Here is a 25,041-nt window from a genome sequence, read left to right as displayed (position 1 = left end):
ATAATTTGCAATGAAAAGAGACTAAAAGATAGAGCTCAAATTTGAGGTTTTACCAAAGCCCAGAAATCTACCCCACTAATGAGTTTCTGATGACACTGACCAAAGATCACTATACATGGATCATTACTACATTTAGAAAAAATAAACGGAATCAGCTGAATGGAAACAAAATCCCTGATATGAAAGCTGCCTAACACTTAACTGCAAATTCTGACTTGTGTTATCAAACAGGCAAGACCTGCTAAACTCCAGGCCCCAGGTGGTAAGCAATGCTAGGAAGTGGGGGGGGGGGGGGGGATCATGAGACAGTGGTGAACAGTGCCTGCAGGAAGAATGGTGAGCACTTCTGAGGGTTAAGCCAGGAGTACTTAGTGCCGAGAGACATGGGAGTCAGTGAGCAATGCAGGGTGGTGGGGGAAGGGGGTGATTAGCAGTGGTGGAGGGACTTGGGGAGAAGGAGTGAACAATATTGGGGTTGTGGTTGTACTGTGGTGCCTGACATTCCACCTGACTTACTTGGAACTGCGCTCCTGAGCAGGCTTTACACCTGCGAGGAGCAGCTCTGAGTCAATAAGTGCAAAAACCAGGCTAAGTACAGGGAAAGCTGCCCACATTTGCACGCGTGGTCCAGCTCCAGAGGACTTCCCATTTCTGATGGATCCAAAGTTCCTGTTTTCAATGTAAATCAGCTCTTAGGAACTTCCAATGCCACTGCAACCTTCAATCGCCATGATGTGGAGATGCCGGCGTTGGACTGGGATAAGCACAATAAGAAGTCTCACAGCACCAGGTTAAAGTCCAACAGGTTTATTTGGCAGCACTAGCTTTCGGAGTCTCAGGCTCCTTCATCAGGTGAGTGAGGACTTGTGTTCTCAAACAGGTCGTATACAGACAGAAACTCAATTTACAAGATAATGGTTGGAATGCTAGTCTTTACAGGTAATCAAGTCTTAAAGATACAGACAACGTGAGTGGAGAGAGGGCCAAGCACAGGTTAAAGAGGTGTGTATTGTCTCCAGCCAAGACAGTTAGCGAGATTTTGCAAGCCCAAGCAAGTCGTGGAGGTTACAGATAGTGTGACATGAACCCAAGATCCCGGTTGAGGCCGTCCTCATGTGTGCGGAACTTGGCTATCAGTTTCTGCTCAGCGAATCTGCGTTGTCGTGTGTTGTGAAGGCCGCCTTTGAGAACGCTTACCCGAAGATCAGAGGCTGAATGCTCGTGACTGCTGAAGTGTTCCCCAACTGAAAGGGAACACTCCTGCCTGGTGATTGTCGAGCGGTGTTCCTTCATTCGTTGTCGTAGCGTCTGCATAGTCTCCCCAATGTACCATGCCTCGGGACATCCTTTCCGGCAGCGTATCAGGTAGACAACGTTGGCCGAGTCGCAAGGGTATGTACCGTGTACCTGGTGGATGATGTTCTCACGTGAGATGATGGCATCCGTGTTGATGATCCGGCATGTCTTGCAGAGGTTGCTGTGGCAGGGTTGTGTGCTGTCGTGGTCACTGTTCTGAAGGCTGGGTAATTTGCTGCGGACAATGGTCTGTTTGAGGTTGTGCAGTTGTTTGAAGGCAAGAAGTAGGGGTGTGGGGATGGCCTTGGCGAGATGTTCATCTTCATCGATGACATGTTGAAGGCTCTGGAGAAGTTGTCGTAGCTTCTCTGCTCCGGGAAAGTACTGGATGACGAAGGGTACTCTGTCCACCGTGTCCCATGTTTGTCTTCTGAGGAGATCGGTGCGGTTTTTCACTGTGGCACATCGGAACTGTCGATCGATGAGTCAAGCGCCATAGCCTGTTCTTATGAGGGCGTCTTTCAGCATCTATAGGTGTCTGTTGCGATCCTCCTCATCTGAGCAGATCCTGTGTATATGGAGGGCTTGTCCGTAGGGGATGGCTTCTTTAACGTGTTTAGGGTGGAAGTTGGAGAAGTGGAGCATCGTAAGGTTATCCGTGGGCTTGAGGTACAGTGAAGTGTTGAGGTGACCGTCCTTGATGGACATGTGTGTGTCCAAGAATGCAACTAATTCTGGAGAGTAGTCTATGATGTAGTCCATAGTTCAATCGCAGCAAAGGTCTCAGTGTTTATCACTATTGAGATTGGAAGGTCTTATTTTTTGCCCAAAAAACTTCAACAACATGGAGCTTGTAAAATGCAGCAGGTGACTTTCCCACATACCCATTTTCTTATTGTCTGTAAGTTTATGGTTGGGGGGCAGGGGAAGAGAAGAATGTGTCAGGCTCTGAGGCACCCTCAACCAGGTCTTCCCCTTCGCTACCCCTTCTTCCTCTAGCCCTCCTTCTTGCCGAGAGCCCATCCCTCAACTTACATGGAGCTCCTCAGCATGGTGGGACTGACTGGAGTCCCAGCTGTTATCTCGAGTGCTGTAACTGCTGGACTTCCACATGAGAAAGGGGCTGAAGTTCACCTAAAATCAATTAATTCTGCTACCCAGCCACTTTTAGCTGGGGCCAACAGAAGAGAGGTGGGGACTGCAGCACCCTGTAAAATTCAATTCAGGTTCTACCTGAATTGATGAAACTACCAGAAGTAAAAATAGTCTGATCCTGATTGCTTATTGGCTTTTTGACAACACTGCAAGGATTGTAACTAGGACTTAAGCACCAATGCTAGTTTAAGCATTGAAATTATAAGTCACTACATGGCAAACATTGACAAATATTAAAGAACATTTTGTGCAGCCTGCATCTGCCAGCACATTCAGGCAAAACTAACTTTGCTGAGGCATTTTATTTATCTGATTAATACTTCCTGAGCATCCACTGGCATTTCACCCATTCATTTTGAATCTTACTTTCAAGAATAAGGAACAATTGGACATATGCTTTCTGCCCTATTTTTATATTAGTTATGGCTATGCACATGTTGGGGCATCACTTTGTGTCCTGCTCTATGAATTATTCCTACTACTAAGATGGGAAATGCAAAAGGCTCTCAGAACACAGATGCAGTAACAAATTTGCTAGGAAATTGCAGAGAGGTGCAAACGTAGTTATAATAGGGATTTTAATTATCCAAAATAGACTGGGATACTAATAAAGGTCAGAAAGAGGAAAAAGTTCCTAACGTGTTCAGGAAAGGTTTCTATATCAGTATGCTTCCAGTCCGACAAGAAGGGAGGGACTGCTTACCTGGTTCTTGGGAATGAAGTGAGCCAAGTGTATCAATTGTCAGGAGGGAAACATTTAGGAGACTGTGTTTTATATATCATAAGGTTTAGGTTGGTTTTGGAAAAGGACAAACAACAATCCAGATTAAGAATAATTAACTAGGGGAAAGCCAACTTCAACGGGGTAAAAATGGATCAGGACCAGATCAATTTGGAATCAAAGACTGGCAGCAAAAATGCAAACTGAACAATGGGCTACCTTTAAAGAAGATAATTCAGGCATAATCACGGCATATTCCCATAAAGGGAAAAGGTACAACAAACATATTCGGAGCTCCCTGGATGACAAAAGAGATAAAGATTAAGGTGAAAAATATGACGTCAGATGGACAATATGAGGAACCAGGCAAATATAGAAGGCTCTGAGGGGAAGTGAATAAAACAAAGAAAAAAATATATAACAGGAGAAAAAATTCTCCTCATTTCAGTCTTAAATGGACAACCCCTTATTTTTTTAACCCATGACTGCCAATTCTAGACTGAGGAAGCAATCTCTCCACATCCGCCCTGTCAAGACCCCTCATGATATTATCTGAATATATAATATAGTTAAAGGGTGATAGGAGGAGTGGGATCAATTAGGGACCAAAAAGGGGATTTATCCATGGTGGTAAGGGTTGAAGTATTAAATTAATATTTTGTATTCATCTTTACCTGGGAACATTTTCTTCTTTGGTAATGGTGGAAGAGGAGGTAATTCGGTCACTTAACAGAGTTTTAAATTGATGAGGGGGTGGTATTGGGTCGGTTGATAAGGTACCAGGACTGATGGGATAGATCACACATACAGAGATGAGTGAGAGTTGAAATTGTGGAGCCACTAGTCATGAATTTCCCAGTATTCCTTAGATTCGGGTATGTCAGAGATCTGGAGAATTGTAATGTTACACCGTTGTTCTGAAAATGGTGCATAGATAAGCTAGGCAATTACAGACCAGCAAATTTAACTTTCGTGGTGGGGAAGCTTTTAGAAACAATAATTCAGGACAAAATTAATAGTCACTTGGGCAAATTCAGGTTAATTAAGGAAAGCAGTATGATCAAGAGAAAAGTGTGTTTAACTAACCTGCTGGAGATTTTAGGGAGGTACAAAGGGTTGAAAATAATGCTCTTGATGTGGTGTACAAGAACTTCCAAAAGGTATTTGATACAGTGCCGTGCAGACTTGTGAACAAAGTTAGAGCTCATAGAATGGGATGCACGGTGGTTAGCACTGCTGCCTCACAGTGCCAGGGACCCAGGTTCAATTCCGGCTTCAGGTCACTGTGCGTGGAGTTTGCACATTCTCCCCGTGTCTGCGTGGGTTTCCTCTGGTGCTCCGGTTTCCTCCCACAGTCCAAAGATGTGCAGGTTAGGTTGATTGGCCACACTAAATTGACCCTAGCATCAGTGGATTAGCAGGGTAAATGAGGGTTACGGATTAGGTCCTGGGTGGGATTTTGGTCGGTGCAGACTCGATGGGCCGAATGGCTTCCTTCTGCACTGTAGGGATTCTATCAGAATAAAAAGGACAGTAGCAAAATAAATTCAAAATTGGGTGAATGACAGGAACCAGGAGTTGTTAAAGGGTGTTTTTTGGACAGGAGAAAAGTTTGTAGTGGAGTTTTCCAAGATGGTGGGACCCTTGCTCTTTTTGATATATAGTCATGAACTAGACCTCAATGTACAGGGCACAAAATTTGCGGATGATAGGAAAATTGGAAGCTTTGTGAACTGTGAGGAGGATAATGCAGAACTTCAAAAAAGACTATTGATAATATGGTAGAAGGGACAGACAAGTGACAGATGAAGTTCAATACAGAGAAGTGTAAATGATTCATTTTGAGGGGAAGAACATGAAGAGACAATATAAAGGGTAGAATTCTAAAGCGGATGGGGGAGTAGAGGGATCTGGGTGTATATGTGCATAAGTCATTGAAGGTGGCAGGACACGTTGAGAGCAGTTAATAAAGCATACAGTACCCTAGGCTCTACTCATAGGGGTATAAAGTAAAAAAGCAAGGAGGTTATGTTAAACTTGTATAAAATATTAGTTCGGCCTTAGCTGGAGTATTGTGACTGGTTCTGGGCACCGCATGTTAGGAAAGATGTGTAGACAGAGTGTGCGCAGGACATATTCAGAGAATGGTTCCAGGGATGAGGAAGCTCAGTTACACAGATAGAGTGGAGAGGTTGGGACTGTTTCATTGGAGAAGAAGGTTAAGAGGAGATTCGTTCAAGGTATTCAAAATCATGAAGGGTAGATAGGAAGAAACTGTTGCCATTGGTGGAAGGATCAAGAATGAGAGGGCACAGGTTTCAAGTAATTGGCAAAATGATGGAGACATGAGAAGAAACATTTTCATGCAGCAAATAGTTAAGACCTGGAATTTCTTGCCCAAGGGTGGAGGCAGGTTCAATCGAGCTATTCAAGAGGGAACTGGGTTATTATTTGAAAAGGAACAATGTGCAGGGTTTAAGGGGAGAAGGCAGGGAATGGCACTAAGTGAATTATTCATTTGGAGAAACAGTGCAGACACAATGGCCGCCTTGCAGTGCTGCAACAATTCTGTGATCATGTCTAACTAGAAGTTCATTACCACTGTGGCAGACATAAATTTGTGTTATGAAAGCATGGAAAGAACAACTTTTTATTGAAAACATCATATCACATGTACATCATATCAGTCACATCTGCTTTCACTATTCTTCTGCAAACAACAAACAATTTTCTTTTAAATAATCATTTGCATCCTGGAGAATGCCCCATTCTATATTTTAAAATTCCTAGAACAGTAGGCGTCAAGAATAGACTAAGCATTATCAATCCTAGTTTTGATGAAAAATTCAAATCTCTATACTTTGTGAAAGCTACACAATTCAAGAGCTGATTAATGTGGATGGACTTCGGAAAATATTAGTGAACTCATTCATGCACCTTTCACTCGAAAAACTAGTGGGATATTAACACTTGCTTACTTTGTCAATTAAAGAAATAATAAAAAGCTTTAAACTCGCCTTCACTTCAAATTATTGTCCCTACAAAACCCAACTTTTGAGTCCAGTTATTAACAAATCTTGCCAAAACTTCCCCTGACAGTTGAATACTTTAATCTCCCATTAATAAGCAACTTGAAAGAGCCAGTAAGTCTAGCCAATTTGAGAGCATTTCGCTTCAGGAGTAGCAGTCTACGGCAAATAGAAATATGTACGCAATGTACTTCAATTAATTTCTAAAATAACTACACACCGCAGGGTGCTGTGGGTGGCGGAAGGAAAGAGAAGAAAATTAATGTTTCAAATCCTATTGTCAAGTGTTGTTTAAAGGGAAATGGTGAACCTCCAGCAGCACATAATATTTGTTAAAAACAGATTTGTAAAAAGGTACATCAAAATATACCTCCAACAGGAACTGCCTTTATTGGTCAAGATACCCACCAAAATAGATGGCATCCCAACATGTTGTGTATTTTCCCCATACCTCTGCTTACATTTTTCCTCAAACTCCTTTCAATCCTTCAATTTTGATCCATCAAACCATGAAAGTGCAAACCCCTTTCTTAGAAAGCAGCTTCACAGGTGTGCAAAAACAACCTCGGCACTACAAATTCATTAACTTATGTATGTCATTCTGCACAAAGACAGTCTATACACATTTGTAGACAAGCCCAGTTTTATCATGACAGCAATTGCACTTCAAGTGCAGCTCTAATCAAGCAGTGGTACAGAAGATGCAGGGTTGACCTGAACCAAGGCCACCAATTTATTTTTCTATTTGCAGTTTATGAAAAAAAGGGGACAAGTTGCAGGTAAAAGCGCCAAAAAAATAAAAATTCTGGGTAAGTGTTGTAATCCAGGTATCATAGAAACACTACTATGAAGAGTTGTAAGGAGTTCCTGGTCAGTGAATTTTCTTTCCTCAATAATCACTTAGTTAATTAACCATTCACTCAATTTCTGATTGTGGGATCTTGGGTATACAAATTCATCTTGGGCAGTAATGCAAATCAGGTATCAGCAAATCGGCAGCTCATTTTACACTTGGCCTGGATGCAATAAAGAAAATTAGGCAGTGTAAAATGGACTATCCATGTCTTCCCTGCTTTGCACTACTAACCAAGATGAGTATCTACCTCTTAGTGTGTACAAATTTGCAACCACATTTCCATTTGTAATGACAAGTCTTCAGAATGATTCATTGTACAATGATTATAATCAGTCCTTTAATTCCAATCACACCCAACTATACTGCTCACCAGAAATATATTGGGGCGGCACGGTTGACACAGTGGTTAACACTGCTGCCTCACAACACCAAGGACCCAGGTTTGATTCCCGGCTTGGGTCACTCTGTCTGTGTGGAGTTTACACATTCTCCCTCTGTCTGCGTGCGTTTCCTCCGGGTGCTCTGGTTTTCTCCCACAGTCCAATGATGTGCAGGTTAGGTAGATTGGACATGCTAAATTGCCCCTTAGTATCAGGGGGACTAGCTAGGGTAAATGCATGGGGTTATGGGGAATAGGGCCTGGGTGAGATTATGGTTGATGCAGACTCGATGGGCCGAATGGCCTCCTTCTGCAGTGAAGGATTCTAAGATTCTGTATCAAACTGGAAATAAAACCCTCAAAGAGCAACTTTCATATCCCCAAGTTCTACACTTTGGACATTCCAGTAATCGCACCTCAGCAATAAGCTTCAGAGCAAGACTAATTTAGACCCAAGAAAAAACAGACTTGCAGTTATATGCGCCCTGCATGCACGCAGCCTGCGAAATACGCAAAAATATAATTATGGTTGTGCAGCAGCCCTACTGAACACCATGCAGCTTGTGATAAAGAACAAATTCCATCTGTCCAATAGAAAACATAATTCTTCTTTTAAAATAATTAATTGGCTTCTAGCTGGACACTTTGTTCCTGAAAAATGCCTTTAGAAGACCGATATATAATAGCACACAATGCATCTTTGTGGTTTAATAATAACAAAGAACATGCATTAATTAATAACAACTCTGATGCATCATCCAATCTTCATCAAAAACATAGGCAATGTAATGACCCAGCTTGGTTAATGCTAAAATCGTGCTTTACAGATTAAAAGGGCATCTGGTGCACCCAAAAATTGTGGAGTGGAGAGAAGAGAAAGGAGAAGAGGAAACAGAAGGGACTAGTCACCTAAAGCCATTTTGACTGGCTCAAATTAGAGGATTTTGTTTCCAAGTAATTTTGGAAGCACTGCTCACAATTTGCATGACCTCAATCTCTCACTATTTCATCATCCAAATAACCAGCATGTGAAATCAGGAAATTATTTAAATTGCTAACTCGAGAAATACAGATGCCAGGCCTGAGCATTTTCAGCATTTTCTGTTTTTATTTCAGATTTCCAACATCTGCCATACTTTGCATTTGTACTAATGAGTTTACATAATTCACTATTGAATAGCTTTATTTTCTTTAGCGTGATATATAGCTGAACAATGCATTTTTAAGTGTTTGATTTTGAACACAAGGCAAAGCTGGTGGATCACGACCCATACATAGCACTTTTTTTAATCTCTGATACTGAGTTTAAAATCCACTTGCCTCCAAACTGAAGAAATAAAATAAAAGCAAAATACTGCAGATGCTGGAAATCTGAAATAAAATAGAAAATGCTGGAAAAACTCAGTACATTTGGCAGCAGCTGTGAACAAGAGTCACACAGACTTGAAATGTTTCTCTCTCCACAGATGCTGCCAAATCCGCTGAGTTTTGCCAGCTTTTTCTGTTTTTATCCCAAACTAAAGAAAGCAGAGGTGTTACTTCAAAAAGAATAGACAGTTATTCAGTCTGTGCATTTCAGCATTTTTATTGCAGTAGAATTGTGACTCATGTTATTCAATGTTTATAGCAACATGATGCAGGAAAAGAGTATTCATTCAGCTGAATAAGCAAACCCCTGCTGAGTAATATCAAGACCGAAAGACATTCTCTATCCAAAGGCCTTGAATATAATTCCATTCTATTTTTTATAAGCGGGAAAAACAAATGGGAGACAAACTGCTTGAATTCAGTTCCTCAGAGCAGAAACTCCCACTGCCATAAGTTGGTTACCCAATAACTAGAGAGAAATAACCCAAAAGTGTGCTATTGAGGTGATAGCTTCTCTGTTGTAATCCTGGCACATCCGCCCCTCCAGGAACACGATCTTCTGTACTTAATTAACGTAAAACTATAAGCTTTCCTTTCAATCAATGAGAACAAAAAGACTGCAAATTATAGACTGCAAAACCTACTTAACTGTGGACCCACACATTTAGAAACATATCATGTAATTTGCTTTTTTTTTTAATTGACCTGAAGATTCTCATTCCTGGAACTCTCTCTAATGGCTTCATATCGTTCCTAAAGTGCAGCATCCAGAACAAATGTAGTATTCCAACCAAATAACTGGCGCCTTATCCAAGTTTGACATAACTTCCTTACTTTATGCCCCCATTAATAAAGCCTAGGATACTGTATCCTAGTAGACTTAGTATTGTTCAAACTAACTGGAAATATTTTAATGCTTTTATGAGCCAGAGGTTGGGATTATAGCAGCAGCAGATCCTGTGTAAAGGTGAAGAAAAATAATTCATTGAGAATAATTGCATTACCAAACCACAGTTATTCTTTGGTTGATTATAGACATAACTTGTTTTATTTACTGTTCTCTCTTCATGGAGATGGTGGCATAGCGGTAATGTCACTGGACTAGTAGTATAGAGGCCCAGGTTATACTCTGGGGACCGGGTGGCTGGTAGAATTTGAATTCAATTAATAAATCTGGAATTGAAAGCCCGTCTCAATAATAAAATCATCATTAATTGTTGCAAAAATCCATCTGGCTTACCGATGTCCTTTTGGGGAGGAAATCTGCCATCCTTTTCTGATCTGGACTCGATGAGGCTCCAGACCGGCACCAATACAGTTGACTCTTACTGGCCCTCTGAAATGGCCAAGCAAGCCACTCAGTCCAAGGGCAATTAGCGATGTGCAACAAATGCTGGTCTTCCCAGTAATGCCCACATCATAAGAACAAATAAACCTGTCCTAGCGATATCAATGACTTATATACACCCAGATCCCTCTGTTCCTGCACCCACTTTAGAATTGTGCAGTGTTTCATATTATCTCTCTATGTTCTCCAAATTGAACTTCATCTGCCACTTATCAGCCCCTTCCATCAATTTGTCTTGTTGAAGTTCTATACCATCCTCCTCACAATTCACGATGTTTCAAGTTTCAGATCATCCTCCATCGTATTATCTAGAATGTCATTTTTTTTGTTTATATAGAACATAGAACAGTACAGTACAGTACAGGCCCTTCGGCCCTCGATGTTGTGCCGAACCTTTTCCGAAACGAAGGTCAAGCTATCCCACTCCCTATCATTCTAGTGTGCTCCATGTGCCTATCCAATAACCGCTTGAAAGTTCCTAAAGTGTCCCACTCCACTATCACAGCAGGCAGTCCATTCCACACCCCAACCACTCTCTGAGTAAAGAACCTACCTCGGACATCCCTCCTATATCTTCCACCATGAACCTTATAGTTATGCCCCCTAGTAACAGCTACATCCACCCGAGGAAATAGTCTCTGAACGTCCACTCTATCTATCCCCCTCATCATCTTATAAACCTCTATTAAGTCGCCTCTCATCCTCCTCAGCTCTAAAGAGAAAAGCCCTAGCTCCCTCAACCTTTGCTCATAAGACCTACCCTCCAAACCAGGCAGCATCCTGGTAAATCTCCTTTGCACTCTTTCCAGTGCTTCCACATCCTTCTTATGGTGAGGTGACCAGAACTGCACACAATATTCCAAATGTGGTCTCACCAAGGTCCTGTATATCCAATTCAATCCAATCAAAGTCCAATTCAGAGTCTCTGCAAGTGAGACATTCCAGATCCAAGCTGACAAGACAGGGCTCTCACTTCCTGTCCTGGGCTTGATCTACATGATCCAAGCTGATTGAAACAGGCATTGCACCTTCTCCAAGGCTCAATCTCATTTGCATCTTAGCCAAAAGGCTGAGATGCCGCTTTTAAAAATTGCTTCAAATGAAGCCTCAGTGTAACATCATGACTTCTTACAACTGCAGCACATCGATACTACGCTTGATCTTAGCCAAAAGGCCAAGAAGCGATACTACACTTGATCTTAGCCAAATCCTAAAAATATTGCCCATTCAAATCTATAAAACTCAGGAAACAATGGGGTACAGTTTAAGTCTGTGTGGAGTTTTGCACATTCTCCTGTGTCTGGTGGGTTTCTTTCGAGTGCTCCAGTTTCCTCCCACAGTCCAAACATTTGACTTGATTTATTATTGTCACATGAATTAACATACAATGAAAAGTATTGTTTCTTGCATGCTACACAGACAAAGCACACTGTTCATAGAGAAGGAAATGAGAGAATGCAGAATATAGTGTTGCAGTCATAGCTAGGGTGTAGAGAAAGATCAACTTAATGCAAGGTAAGTCCATTCAAATGCCTGACAGCAGCCGGGAAGAAGCTGTTCTTGAGTCGGTTGGTACGTGACGTCAGGCTTTTGTATCTTTTTCCCGACGGAAGAAGGTGGAAGAGAGAATGTCCGGGGTGCGTGGGCTGCTTTGCCGAGACAACGGAAAATAGACAGAGTCAATGGATGGGAGGCTGGTTTGCGTGATGGATTGGGCTACATTCACGACCTTTTGTAGTTTCTTGCGGTCTTGGGCAGAGCAGGAGCCATACCAAGCTGTGATACAACTGAAAGAATGCTTTCTATGGTGCATCTGTAAAAGTTGGTGAGAGTCGTAGCTGACAAGACAAATTTCCTTGGTCTTCTGAGAAAGTAGAGGCGTTGGTGAGCTTTCTTAACTACAGTGTCGGCATGGGGGGACCAGGACAGGTTGTTGGTGATCTGGACACCTAAAAACGTAAGCTTTTGACCCTATCTACTTCATCCCCATTGATTTAGGAAGGGGCATGTTCTCTTTTACGCTTCCTGAAGTCAATGACAATCTCCTTCGTTTTGTTGACATTGAGGGAGAGAATATTGTTGCCGCACCAGTTCACCAGATTCTCTATCTCATTCCTGTACTCTGTCTCATCATTGTTTGAGATCCGACCCACTACGGTGGTGTCTTCAGCAAACTTGAAAATCAATTTGGAAGAGATTTTGGCCACACAGTCAAAGGTGTATAAGCAGTATTGTAGGGATGTCTTTAGATATGCATGTTAGATGGATTAGTCATGGTAAACGTGTGGGGCTACAGGGATAGGGTGGGGGAAAGGGCCTGGGAAAGGACTCTCCCGTCAGAGAGTCAGTGCAGAAAAATAAGTGTGCCTTGGGAAGTTAGTGAAGAGGGCAACAGTGAAGTCAAGGATAAAGTAACAGAATTATGGATAAGAGTTCAGAAGTGTTGGCAGTCAGCTAGCTGGGGAGGCAGATATGTTATGGATTGAACATTGGGTTTGAAGTTCAGTTCAGGGTTAAAGCTACACAGCAGTTAGTTGAGCCCAAGTGAATACCAAAGGAAGAAGATGGAATTGACGCAATGGTACCGACTGAGATACGTGTTCCACCTGAAAAATGTATGGTTTCCTGTCAGATGGGCAGGGTGTCATCACAGGGTGGTCCTTGAAGAAGGTGAAAGTGATAAAGTAGACTTAGTACTATTCAAACAAACTGGAATTATTTTTTAATGTTTTTATGAGCCAGAAATTGGGATTATAGTAGGAGCAGATCTTGTGTAAAGAGGAAGACAAATAATTCATTTAGAATTATTTAATTACCAAATCACATTTATTCTTTGGCTGATTATCCTTTTGTCCAGGCTAGTCAAAGATTTCCCTCAACCACAGCAAAACATATCTTTCATTGCGAGATGCAATTCCTAACCAAGCATGGAGACCTTGAATATCTTGGGTGTCAAGCAATGAGGGACAGGTAGATAGGTTGATAAAGTAGGTTGGTGCGTGCAAATGGTCTTTGATATCGGAAGGAAAAAGTACAAGAGAACAAAATAAAGTGAGCGAATAAACCAATTGGTCAGATTTATGGGGCTTGAGGGTAGTGGTGGGTACTTCACAAATCAACATGCAAGAGAGTGGAAAATTAACTGGAGGCAAGCAAGCAGAGAGACTGAGCAAGTCCCGAGAGATGGTCATGTGGTGTGTAAGGCAGGCTGTGCAGAAAAGGGAGAGCAGTTTAAGCACCTGAGCTATGAGGAAAAACTAAGAGCTAAATTATTTACACTGCAGAGAAAGCTCAGTAAACATTATTCAAAACTACTTAAGAATGGAAACTGAATTTCAATAATATATTCAAGATTGACAAACAAAAAAGGCTGGGCTTTGGGAAAGACAAAGACATTTGATTTAACTACTATGTGAATCATTGTCACAATTCAGGAAAAAAAGAGCAATTAAGTAAAAATTTAAATAATGGGCAATTGAGAGCTTGTGGGATCTTTTCCTATAGAAAACAGACAGCAAGGTTATGGGATTGGGTGGGCAGAAGAAAATTCCCAAGCCCATCAACACACAACGCTCTTGAATAAGCCCTACTTCACAATTATACAGCATCTCTGCAAAAGAGCAGGGAACAAGTCTGGTCACCTCATTAAAATACCTAATAATGCAACAGAAAGTAAGAAAAATAAAATCCATGGCCCAAGTTTGAGCAATAGCATTTATGTGGCAAAATATTTTAAGGAACTCAATAGTTTAAGGAAAGACGCCAAAACACAAATGGAAGAAAAATTGAAGAGGTCACAAAAGGCATGGGTTTTGAAAGTGGAGATAAGTAGTAGGCAGAAATGTTTAGAAGGAGCATTTCAGAGACCACAAAATGAAGAGTGAAGGACTTGCCATTATAGACACAATAATAGGGACAGTTTGAAACTGCCCCACTATTCCTGGTCATCACTTCTGCCTTCCTAAATCTTTAAGAGATTCCATGGTATGGAATAAAATAATTACAAGTATATATTACATAAAATTAATATTCTACTCCATCAATCTGATGTCCATTGAGAACAACATTTAGTACAATATTGAATACAAGAGAATGGATTTGAGGGCGGTACGATGGCACAGTGGTTAGCACTGTTGCCTCACAGCACCAGGATCACAGCACCAGGAACCCAGGTCCAATTCTGGCCTCAGGTGAATGTCTGTGTGAAGTTTCCACATTCTCCTCATGTCTGCGTGAAGTTTGCACATTCTCCTCATGTCTGCGTGAAGTTTGCACATTCTCCTCATGTCTGCGTGGGTTTCCTCCCACAGTCCAAAGATGTTCAGGTTAGGTGGATTGGCCATGATAAATTCCCCCTTAGTGTCAGGGAGATTAGCAGGGTTACGGGGATAGGGCCTGGTGTCGGTGCAGGTCTGATAGGCCAAATTGCCTCCATCTGCACTATAGGGATACTAAGATTTTAAATATTTGGGAAGCTCATTCTGTAACTCCATTAATTTTTTTTAAAGAATGAAAATCATTAGTATTTCTAATGACTGATTATATTTCCACAGGTTGGGATAAACTATAGTCTTTCCAACATTAAATTAACCCATTTGGCATACAAGCTTTATCATTATGTTAGAACGAAACATTTGTCTTAAAACAAATGTCATTCAACCTACTGCACGTATAAACTTACACAAACCTTTAAATGACCACTATAGGATAACATTCGCACATAGATGCGAACAATCTTCCAACTCCAATACAAGGGCATAAGTGCAACTTTCATACATCGAGCAGAATGCTGTTCAATAGGATGTCAAAACCAAACTTGTGATGATCTAGTCACCATGTTTACCACATGATACAAGAAAATGCATTATTAAATATGTGCAACAAATAGTAAAAATGAACAATTCTCTGAAAACAGGTTTGACGTTTTAAAACTATCAAGACCAATACACCACTGCCAGAGCCAGAACAACTTCAAACAGGTTTTGCAATCCAACTGTTCCACAAAATGAAGTCCACTGTATAAACTTTCAAGAAGGGTCATAACATCTGTTAACTGAGTGCTCTCTTTTCTGACAGTTTGCTTCAAGTGCAGACTGTCTCTATTTCATCAGAATTGACATATTAGGAGACGCAGGAAGAGAAAAGAATCAACAAATCTCTACACATTGGCTTCTGCGCTCTAGATGCTTAGCTTGCTTACACTCTGTCACCTGTCATTGCCAAATACAGTGTCCAGACATTTAACACATCTTTGGCTCACGGCCAACATCCAGTAACATGAACAGCACCCTATCCTTTCAATAGATCTATCAAGATGAAGGATGAACACACTTGGATGGTGCTGCACCAAGCTTTCCATAATTACATATTTCAGCATGCAGTGTTGCCCGTCACTCATGCACCCCAACTGTTTTGCAAAAGCTGCCAACTATCAACTAAACCAAACCAAGCACTTCAGTTAACATCCCCTGTGTAACTAGATTTCTCCTAGAAAATTTCAAGAGCAATTAGATTGTTTTCCTTCCAAAGGCCATTCCTGTTTTCACAGCTACACATAGCAGTCCAGCAGATCTAAATGTATCGTCATTTAGAGGGACTCAGTGAGCACATGAACAAAGGTGGTAACAAACAGTAAACTATTTTTCTTATTTCGGTGAGCAAATAGTCCTTCAGCTTCCAGGTCACTAAAAACTCAAACTATGTTCAGGTTCGGAATTACAACTATATAAAACCTGAACTATACGCTGATAAACAAAGTTGCGGTCTGACAGATTTGTGACTTCTCTCTAACAGCAACATGGTTGATCCATCCTTGCTCAATTAGGGACAGACAAATAGATGTCCAATGAGTGACACCCATACCCATCACTGTAACTTTAACACAATTCAATATTGTGTGGCTCTAAAAGTAAACTGCATCAATTCATCGCAAGCTTGTAGCCAATTGGTAAGTGCACTGGACAACACTGCTCTCATGCAACCTGTAGACTTAATTATAAATCGGACCTTTTTAAAAAATTGTTTTAAAGCACGATCCCATCAGTTCACTAATGCAATTTCCACTCTTTCAAAATAACCAACTTGTCATTTATGAAATATCCAACTGGTTTGCATTGTATTTGAAGCATTAATAGAGAGCACGACAGTACACAGATCATTTTATTGCCTGACTCGTCATTCCTAACCATTGCCAACTAGGCAACTGTTGTGTAAAGGCTGTAGCTTTAAATGGGGCAAACTAAAATGTGCACAGACAGGGATGTCACTCTTGGACACCTTCAGCATCATGCTAACGGTGGTAATGGAAAGATCTGGAAACAGTCAAGCTGCGTATCATCTGACAAAGAGTTCAGAGTACAATCTATAATTGCAGCTAAGAAAATTTCAGCATCCCCCTTTACCCAAAAAAGGGAGTTTTTACATATAAAGAAAACATAAAACTATCTTTACATCCAAAACTGAGTCCGCTCCTGCACACAAGTCAAACTTTGTAAAGTGGACGCATCTTTCATTGGGAAGTGGCACCCTCAATAAAACCAACCTCCATTTATCGGACCCAATTATCAGGTGACAAAGAACAAAATGTCAGGTATCCCAGGCAATTCAGAGAAGCAAGAGAGGAAATAAAAGAGACTACCATTTTCAAATCATAGCTGGCTACAGGTTTGGTTACAGAGGACTTGCAGCTACTATTGTTGTACCATTGTCTAAAAATGGAGAACAGTATAGATTTAGCAATCACAGGCCAGTCAGCTTAATTTGTGGTAGGTGAATGAGTAAAAAAAATTTGAAGGAGGACAATATTAGTTGTCATTTAGAAACACTAGAGTCTATGACTCTAGTTAAGGGCAGCCAGCATGGATACTAGATGAATGTCTTGCCTGACGAGCTTGATTGGATTTTTTGAGGAAGGAAGGAGGGGGGTCAATGAAATAATTCACTTGATATAGTCTATATAGTAAGGCTTTAGCAAAGTCCCACATGGCAGACTGCGTGTTACAATGTCAGCAGTGACATTTTCAAATAAATCAGGTCCTCAAAAATTTAAACAGGACAAGCCAAAGGAGGTAAGTTCATATCGAATTGAGCTGTCTAGGTTTCTAGAAGAGAAAGAGAAGAAGCCTCAAGAGTAATTTGACTACTGTAAAATGTGGTTATTAGTGTTATCGAATTACCGGTTAAAGTGTTCGAGTTAAACGGCCATTCAAAGGCAAAGGCGAATTTTCTTTTTCACATTCTACTACATGCAACAGGACAAGGATATCATCCAACATGCAGCACCACAGATTACAAACAAAACAGTTAGACATTTCACGAGTTCAGGAGAAATGTTACTACTATCGCTAAACAGCTGATGCCACAACACCTCACCATCAACAAAACCTGCAAGATTCTCTTCACAGAAAGCAATCTGACTACATGTGGCCACCCTGCAAAGCGACCAAGGAGGTGTTCGGATCATATTTTGGCGACATCTCTAAATACTCTATTACTGTGAAATCACAAAGACACATTCAGCAAGCACACCGGCAAAGGCACGGCCTGGCCACTTCATACAATAGGGCGAGAAGTATAAAAGGCGGGCAAGACGAATTAACACCAGCGTTGGTTTTACACGTGTATAAATCCCCTGCACACGGATTATGTCCGGAGATACAGTGCAATCTATTTCCTCAATGAAGAAGCCCGCCTAGCAATTGGCCATTTACACCCCCTTCACTGCCCTAGTGACGGACACCAGTATTACTAACTGTACATTGCACACAATGATTGTAAGACCATTAAAGAACGCAGTTGAAACATATTCGGACGAATCGCGATTCAGAACAGCAGACATTACCCCCAGAGACGTGCTGACAAACTTTCGTATCAGAAACACGAGCTGCGGTAATTTTTTTTCTGGGTTGTGTTTTCAATTTAAAAAAATATCGTCTTACAATCCATACATCAAAATGTAAAAGACAGGCGATGATGAGATGTCGGTTGGGGGTGGTGGGGATGATGATGGGGGGGGGGGGGGGTGAAAGTCGCGAGTGTAGAAAGCACTAACCTGTGCGCGAGCGGCTCCCTTTCTCGCCCCGTGCGGTGCGTGTGCGTGCGTGCGTGCGCGCGCGGCTTGTCAATAGGACGCGCGCGAACCGCTGGTCCAACGGGTGAGACAATCGGCGCGTTCCAATCCGCAGCTCGCGCCGCGCTTCGCCTCCCCTCGCGCAGGCGGCGGAATTGCACTCGGCTTTCGTTTGACAGAAGATGGAGGAGGAGGAGGCAGCGGCGCGCGCGCGCGCGGGGGCAACTGGCACAGTCACGTGGCGGCCAGCGCCGAGTGCGCAGCGCGCATGCGTCAAACACCCCCTCCTCCCCGGAGCAGCTGCTGAGTCTGCTCCTGCTGGGCTGACTTTATAAAGTGAGGTATGTCACTGTCAGAAATGGGGGTCAATGTGTCACCCAGACACCTTGCACCGGTTTACTTTATTTTTTTAAAAAAACATGAGGTGGTGTGAGTGCGCTCAACAGGTCAGGCAGCAGTTGTGGAGAGAGAGAGGCGGGAGTTAAGGTCAATGACCTTCCAACAGAGAGCCCGCTTTCACATTCGCATCTTCATTCTGGTACAACCCCCCTTGCCGACAGGTTTCCCGCCGGTACTGAATCTCTCTTATCCTGAAGGAGGGGTTGAATCTTGTCAGGAGTAAGGGGAGTGTCTGTTTAGCGCTTGGGTGAGTTAGTCGTTGTTGATGATGGAACTTAGACCGCCTGAAGGAGATGAAACAGCGTAGAGGGTCTGACCTGTTTGGGGTGTTTCCAGCTATAAATTACCAATTGCCATATTTTATTTCACTCCAGAGTTCAAGAAAAGTTCGGCTCGATCAGACTCTTTCTAAACGTTCACTCTTTTTCTCTCTCCACAAATGCTGACAGAGCTGCTGTGAATTTCCAGCACGTTTTGCTTTTGTTCTAAGGTTCACCTAGTTCAACTTTGACCATTTTGATAATTGTACAATCAATAATAAAGTTATTATCTCATTGTGGCAATGCATTTTGCCCTGCTCTAAAAATCCGCCCTTTTAACTCCTTCCCAGGGTCCCAAACATCAGCCAACAGCTCAAACAGCAATTTGTACTTCAATTTCGTTTACTGAATTTACTGAAGGTGATCAAACAGAAGTTGGTTGATCACTTTGAGAAACACCTTTTTTCAGACCACAGGCATAACCCTGAGCTTCAGATTGGTTGTCATTACAGTTCTCCACCCCACTCCCAACAGTTTTCAAACTCCATGGTTCCAATGAAACTCAACATAAACTCAGAACAGCATCTCATCATAGGCATTTTAGGAGGAAGAGGGAAGAACAAAATTGAAGGTCTATGATGGAGTGAAAGGCAGGATAAATTAAAGAAAATGGAAGGGGTGATGGTGCAAGAGAAAGAAATGGCAATGGAACAGCCAAAGAAGCAAATAATGAGTCTGGAGGATATGCAAATAGGAGTAGAAGCAGCAGTAGCAGCTGACAAAGAAAGGACAGAGACATTTTACAGACTTCCAAATTTAACAATTTCAGATCATAACCTCTGCCCCTTTTTTGTCAGCTGCTGTTACTGATTTTACTCCTATTTGCATATCCTCCAGACTCATTATTTGCTGCTTTAGCTGTTCCGCTGACATCTCTTTTTCTCTTGCACTATCATCCCTTCCATTTTCTTTAATTTATCCTGTATTCCACACCATCATAGATTCTTCCCTTTTTTTTCTTTCCTTGACTCTGTAACTGCTTAAAAACTTGTTACGTCTCTAACTTTGCCCGGTCTGGATTCAAGGTCATCAACCCCAAAATGTTGGGCAGAATTTTCCCAATACAGTGGGGACAGGTTCAAAAGTGAACAAGCTGGAAAGGTCACAGAAACTAATGTTGTGTTAGGATTACAATGTGATCCTCTTCTGGCTTTTCCTGAGGTTGGGATTGGAGAGAGGGGAAGCTGGGTAAGTAATTAAAAAGTAGTAGATAAAGTGGTCATAAAGAAGCTCATTGTCAACTATTTTAACCTTCATCTCTGGATTTCCCAGTGAGGTGCCTACATTCCTGATCCTGGGTTACAAATTAGATAAGTAAGAGGGTCAGGAAGGTTAGGGTCTTTGGACATCTAGGGAAGCCTCTCTCCCCTCTCCCCCCCCCCCCCCCCCCCAATGCAATAGGTGCTGCAATGGTTGCAGCCAATTTTCAGAGCAGTGCCTCCGTCTCCAATGTCTACCCACCCTGCTGCTGGGAGACCATCATGGATTCACAGGCAGCCACCCTGATGCTATTGGTACTCCGTGTGCTGGGTTGAAAATCTGGTCAGGGTCTTTAATTAAGACCTCAAAGAGCTCTCCAAAATTACTGAGAGGTGGGACTGCTTTGGAAAGCTGACACGATACTTGGGACATGAAATTGCAGTGTTCTCCGTCACTTGTCCCGCCATATCAGACAAACAAAAAATCAGAACCATGATGTCCTCTAGGGATCTGTACTGGGGCTGCAGCTTTACACTATATTTATAAATAACCCAGATGAAGAACAGAGAACTGAACACCTATATCGGTCACTGACAAAGTTAGATACAACATAAATACTGTAGATGGGAGCAAAAAGTTACAAAGCAACATTGATCAATTGAGTGGGAAAACCTGTGCCAGACGAAGTTCAATATAGGAAGCCATGAGTGGCCAGGCATTGCCAAAAGAAATCAAATTAACAAAATTGCCCCCTTTTTAATGGAAGACAACCCATAAACCCCAAATTATAAGTGAAACAAAAGCAAACTTGCCAAATTTTTTAAAAAGTTATTAGTTTTGTCAATTCTGCATTCCTGTCCCTTTAGTGCTCACTGGGCGCACAAGGACTCAAGCATGCAATGCCTACAACTTCTCCATGGGCACAGCTGGCATCCATATTGATCAAACCCCTCCTCAACTGAATGCTGCCTGGACCTAATCATCAGTGATTATCTGTCTCACTTAAAACTTTTAACATTTTGAGTTTTTTCAGTTTCTGGTATCTTGAAATCTATAATGAACGTGGACTTTTCACATTTTAATTTAAAAAGGAAGAGATGATTATTATATTTTATTGAAAACTATTCCCTAAGTGTCATTTGGAAATCAAATATTTTTTTTAAAGGAACTTTTTACTCCCAGTGCCAACAGATAATTTATTACTATGAGTGATGATATGAATTTATTACTATGGACCTCTTAGAGCTCCGAAAGCTTGTGTGGCTTTTGCTACCAAATAAACCTGTTGGACTTTAACCTGGTGTTGTTAAACTTCTTACTTTGACGACCTATGGATGACCAGACCTTGGAATAGTACCACAAAGAGCTCCTCTAAGTTGCCTGCCCCACTTCACACTGAATGACCAAAGATCAGGAGCGTGAGACTGAAATGCAGACAGCTGTTGATTAGCAACTCATTCAAATACTGCATGGGGGAACTGCGTCCTTCCAAACCGCATGTAACATGGACTCATGCAGATCACAAAAATTGCAGGCAGCCTTGGACTCTGCATGCCCGATCCCCAAAGGAATAGGAAGGGCACCTGCATAGGGTGCTCTCTGAGTGGCAAGATAGAATGTAACAGTATTTTCTAAGTGGAAAGAAGTTAGAAATTGGATGAATAAAAATATTTCAAGATCCAAGTACAGAAATCACTAAAAGCTAGTGAATAAGTACAAAAAATCATTTAAAAGGCCAATGGAACATTAGCTTTTGTATCAAGCAGGCTTTAATGCAAAGGGTTGAGAGTTACATTATAGCTGTACAGAGCTCTGGTTAGAGATTGTTTGGAGGAATATGTTCAGATCTGGACACTGCACATCAGAAATAATATATTAGCTTTGGAAGGAGTCACAGTGTAGGTTCACCAGGACGATAAACCCCAGGGCTGAAAGGGTTAAATTAAGAGAACAGGTTGAAGAGAGATTGTTTATATTCTCTTAAAAACAGAAGATTAAGACGTAATGTAATCTCGGCGTTTAAGATGATTAAAGGATTAGATAAAGAGAATCAATTTCCGCTGGTGGAGAGTACAGAACAAAGGTGCATGGCCTTAAAATTGGAGCTAGACCAATGTCAGAGAGCAATTTTTCACACAAAGAGTAGCGGAAATCGAACTCTCCTCCAAAAAATTGTTGAAGTTAGGTGAATTGGAAATCTTGAAACTGAGATTGATAGAACTTTGTTAGCAAAGGCATTAAGGTTTCCGAAACCAAGGCAGATAGAGGGAGTTAGACTGCTGATCATGCATGATCTAAATGAATGACAGAACAGGCTTACTGAGATGAATGTCGTACTCCTATTCCTATGACTATTGCTACTCTGAAAGCAACTGATATGGTGGGAATGACTCAAAGGACGGGATTTTACGGCCGCATTTGTCCCGAAAACGTAAAATCCTGCACGATGTCAATGAACCTTTCCGTGGTCCGCCCCTTGTCCACTATGATTACTGTGGCGGGCAGAACAGAAAATTTCACCCCAAGATCTGGAATTTCATTTCACACACAGTATGCAGACACATTCAAGTATTTTGGTCTGGAAGTAACCAGATTGAGTTTAAATCTCCTTGCTATTCAATAACTTAAATAGACACTCATAGTAATAAATTATCTGTTGGCACTGGGAGTAAAAAGTTCCTTTAAAAAAAATATTTGATTTCCAAATGACACTTAGGGAATAGTTTTCAATAAAATATAATAATCATCTCTTCCTTTTTAAATTAAAATGTGAAAAGTCCACGTTCATTATAGATTTCAAGATACCAGAAACTGAAAAAACTCAAAATGTTAAAAGTTTTAAGTGAGACAGATAATCACTGATGTTCCTATTTCCAGTATTTTCAGTTCAGATAGAGTAATATTATTTGCATTCTTTATTTGCAAATATTTAAGGCGAACACCAGAGTTCATATTCACTCTGTTGTAATAACTATCTCATAAAGATAGAGTATTTTCTGAATGGCAAAAAGCCAAGAACTGTAGTTAAGCAGAGAGATTTTGAGGTTCAAGTTCTGACATCACGGATAGCTATGGGTAGGTACAAAGAATATTTTAAAAGCTAATGGAATTTTGACCTTTAACACATCCACATTCTGATCTCACTCTCACCATGACTGAAACCTTTATCCATGGTTTCTTACTTTGCTGCCTGATTTCTCCAACACTCTGCTGGTGCTTTTCAAGTTCCAACTCAGCTCAAAGTATAACATTTATATTCTACGCCAGGAAAGTTCTTTACCATGTAATAGATCCAGCACTTATTAATACCATTGCTGGTTAAACACATCAACTTTAAATGTCCTCTTCAGATCCCTCATAGCCTGTTCCACCCTGATACACGCCTTTCAACATTCTGCTCCTGGTCATTGTCTTCTTCACCTCTCATTTCACCGCACAGTAATCTTTTGCACACTGAAGTCCCTTAGCTTTCAGCCTTGAGCCACTTACCTTCAAAACTCCAAAGATGTGCGGGTTAGGTTGATTGGCCATGCTAAATTGCCCCTTAGTGTCAAGGGGTTAGTAGGGTAAATAAGTAGAGTTATGGGGATTAAGCCTGGGTGGGATTGTGGTCAGTGCAGACTCGATGGGTCGAATGGCCTCCTTCTGCACTGTAGGGATTCTATTCTATTCTAAAACATATCCTTTTGACCATGCTTTCATCCATCCCCATGTACTCTCGTCCCATTCCCTGCTTGGTTTCCTGTCAAGCATCTTGAATATTTATAATATGAAAGGCAATATATACAATTGTAAGATGTGGTTTTAGCAAATTAGAAAATTATTATTTTGACTCGACAAATAAATCTGTAAAGATCCAAAATGAAATGTTTTCAGAAGAAGCACAAAGGATTTTACAAAAGACATTGTTATTCCATATTACTAACAGCTTTATTAACTTTAACTGCTGTCTAATAAATATGTTAAAGTAATGATACAATTATGAATTAGAAAGGCTTGGGTCACTGTCTTGTGGAGTCTGCATCTTCTCTCCGTGTCTGCGTGGGTTTCCTCCGGGTGCTCCAGTTTCCTCCCACAGTCTGAAAGACGTGCTGGTTAGGTGCATTGGCTATGCTAAATTCTTCCTCAGTGTACCCAAACAGGCGCCGGAGTGTGGCGACTACGGGATTTTCACAGTAACTTCACTGCATTGTTAATGTAAGCCTACCTGTGATACTAATAAATAAACTTAAAACTTAAATTAAACTTAAACTTATAATAAATTTCTTCCAAAGAGCTTTAAACATTTTTCATTGTAGTGTCTTAAATTAATCCAAGGTTTTTTGCCTCTATCTAGACGTCAGTTCTACATGTTGATCACTTTGCAAAAAGAAGTTCCGATATTCATCCATTCTCAGTTTAAATTGGTATTGCCCAATTCCATTTGAGGTAAGATGATGTTCTTACCTAACATTTGCCATAATTTTAAGAACCTCAAACTGCTACAAGATCACCATGGTAGCCTTTTTTAAAGATGGAAAACCCAATTTTTTTCCATCTTATTCATAACACAGACTCAAGTGATCTGCTTCATGGTTCTTCTCTGCATTCCCTACAATGATTGAATGAACCATGGTGACAAAAATTGAATGTAGTATCCAATGTGCAATCTGATGAGCCTCATCTAATTCCACTGCCCTTTTAGTTTTGTACCAACTGCATGTTAGGTACTTTGCACTGAAGTCCTGAATTTATGTGAAATAGAAATAGTCGTCCTATCTCGCACTGAGTCATGAGTTACCCCACTCATATTTCTCTGATGCACACAAGTTTCCTAAATTTTAGCCAGTTTCTTGTCCATTCGCACATTTTAGCCTTGAGGTTGGATTATAGCCCTTCATGCAAAACATGCCTTCAGGGAAT

General features: G+C 41.2%; 1 protein-coding gene and 1 pseudogene across 3 annotated transcripts in view; both read right to left on the bottom strand.

The window, feature by feature from the left end:
- The window catches only part of LOC144509870 (protein PALS2-like), a 136,090-nt gene extending 117,679 nt beyond the window's left edge, over positions 1-18,411 (bottom strand). The window contains exon 1 of one of the 3 annotated variants that reach the window (XM_078238808.1): positions 18,203-18,411. The gene's annotated coding sequence lies outside the window, so the exon portion shown is untranslated. The remainder of the gene's footprint in view (positions 1-18,202) is intronic. The other 2 variants (XM_078238827.1, XM_078238798.1) reach the window with 2 other exon arrangements.
- Positions 11,160-11,338, bottom strand: LOC144482244 (U2 spliceosomal RNA; annotated as a pseudogene).
- Positions 18,412-25,041: the final 6,630 nt, after the last annotated feature.

The sequence above is a fragment of the Mustelus asterias genome, chromosome 2, assembly GCF_964213995.1.
Source record: "Mustelus asterias chromosome 2, sMusAst1.hap1.1, whole genome shotgun sequence".
NCBI classification, from domain to species: domain Eukaryota; kingdom Metazoa; phylum Chordata; class Chondrichthyes; order Carcharhiniformes; family Triakidae; genus Mustelus; species Mustelus asterias.
Note: the sequence above shows the minus strand (reverse complement) of the source record. Positions and strands in the feature narration are given on the sequence as shown.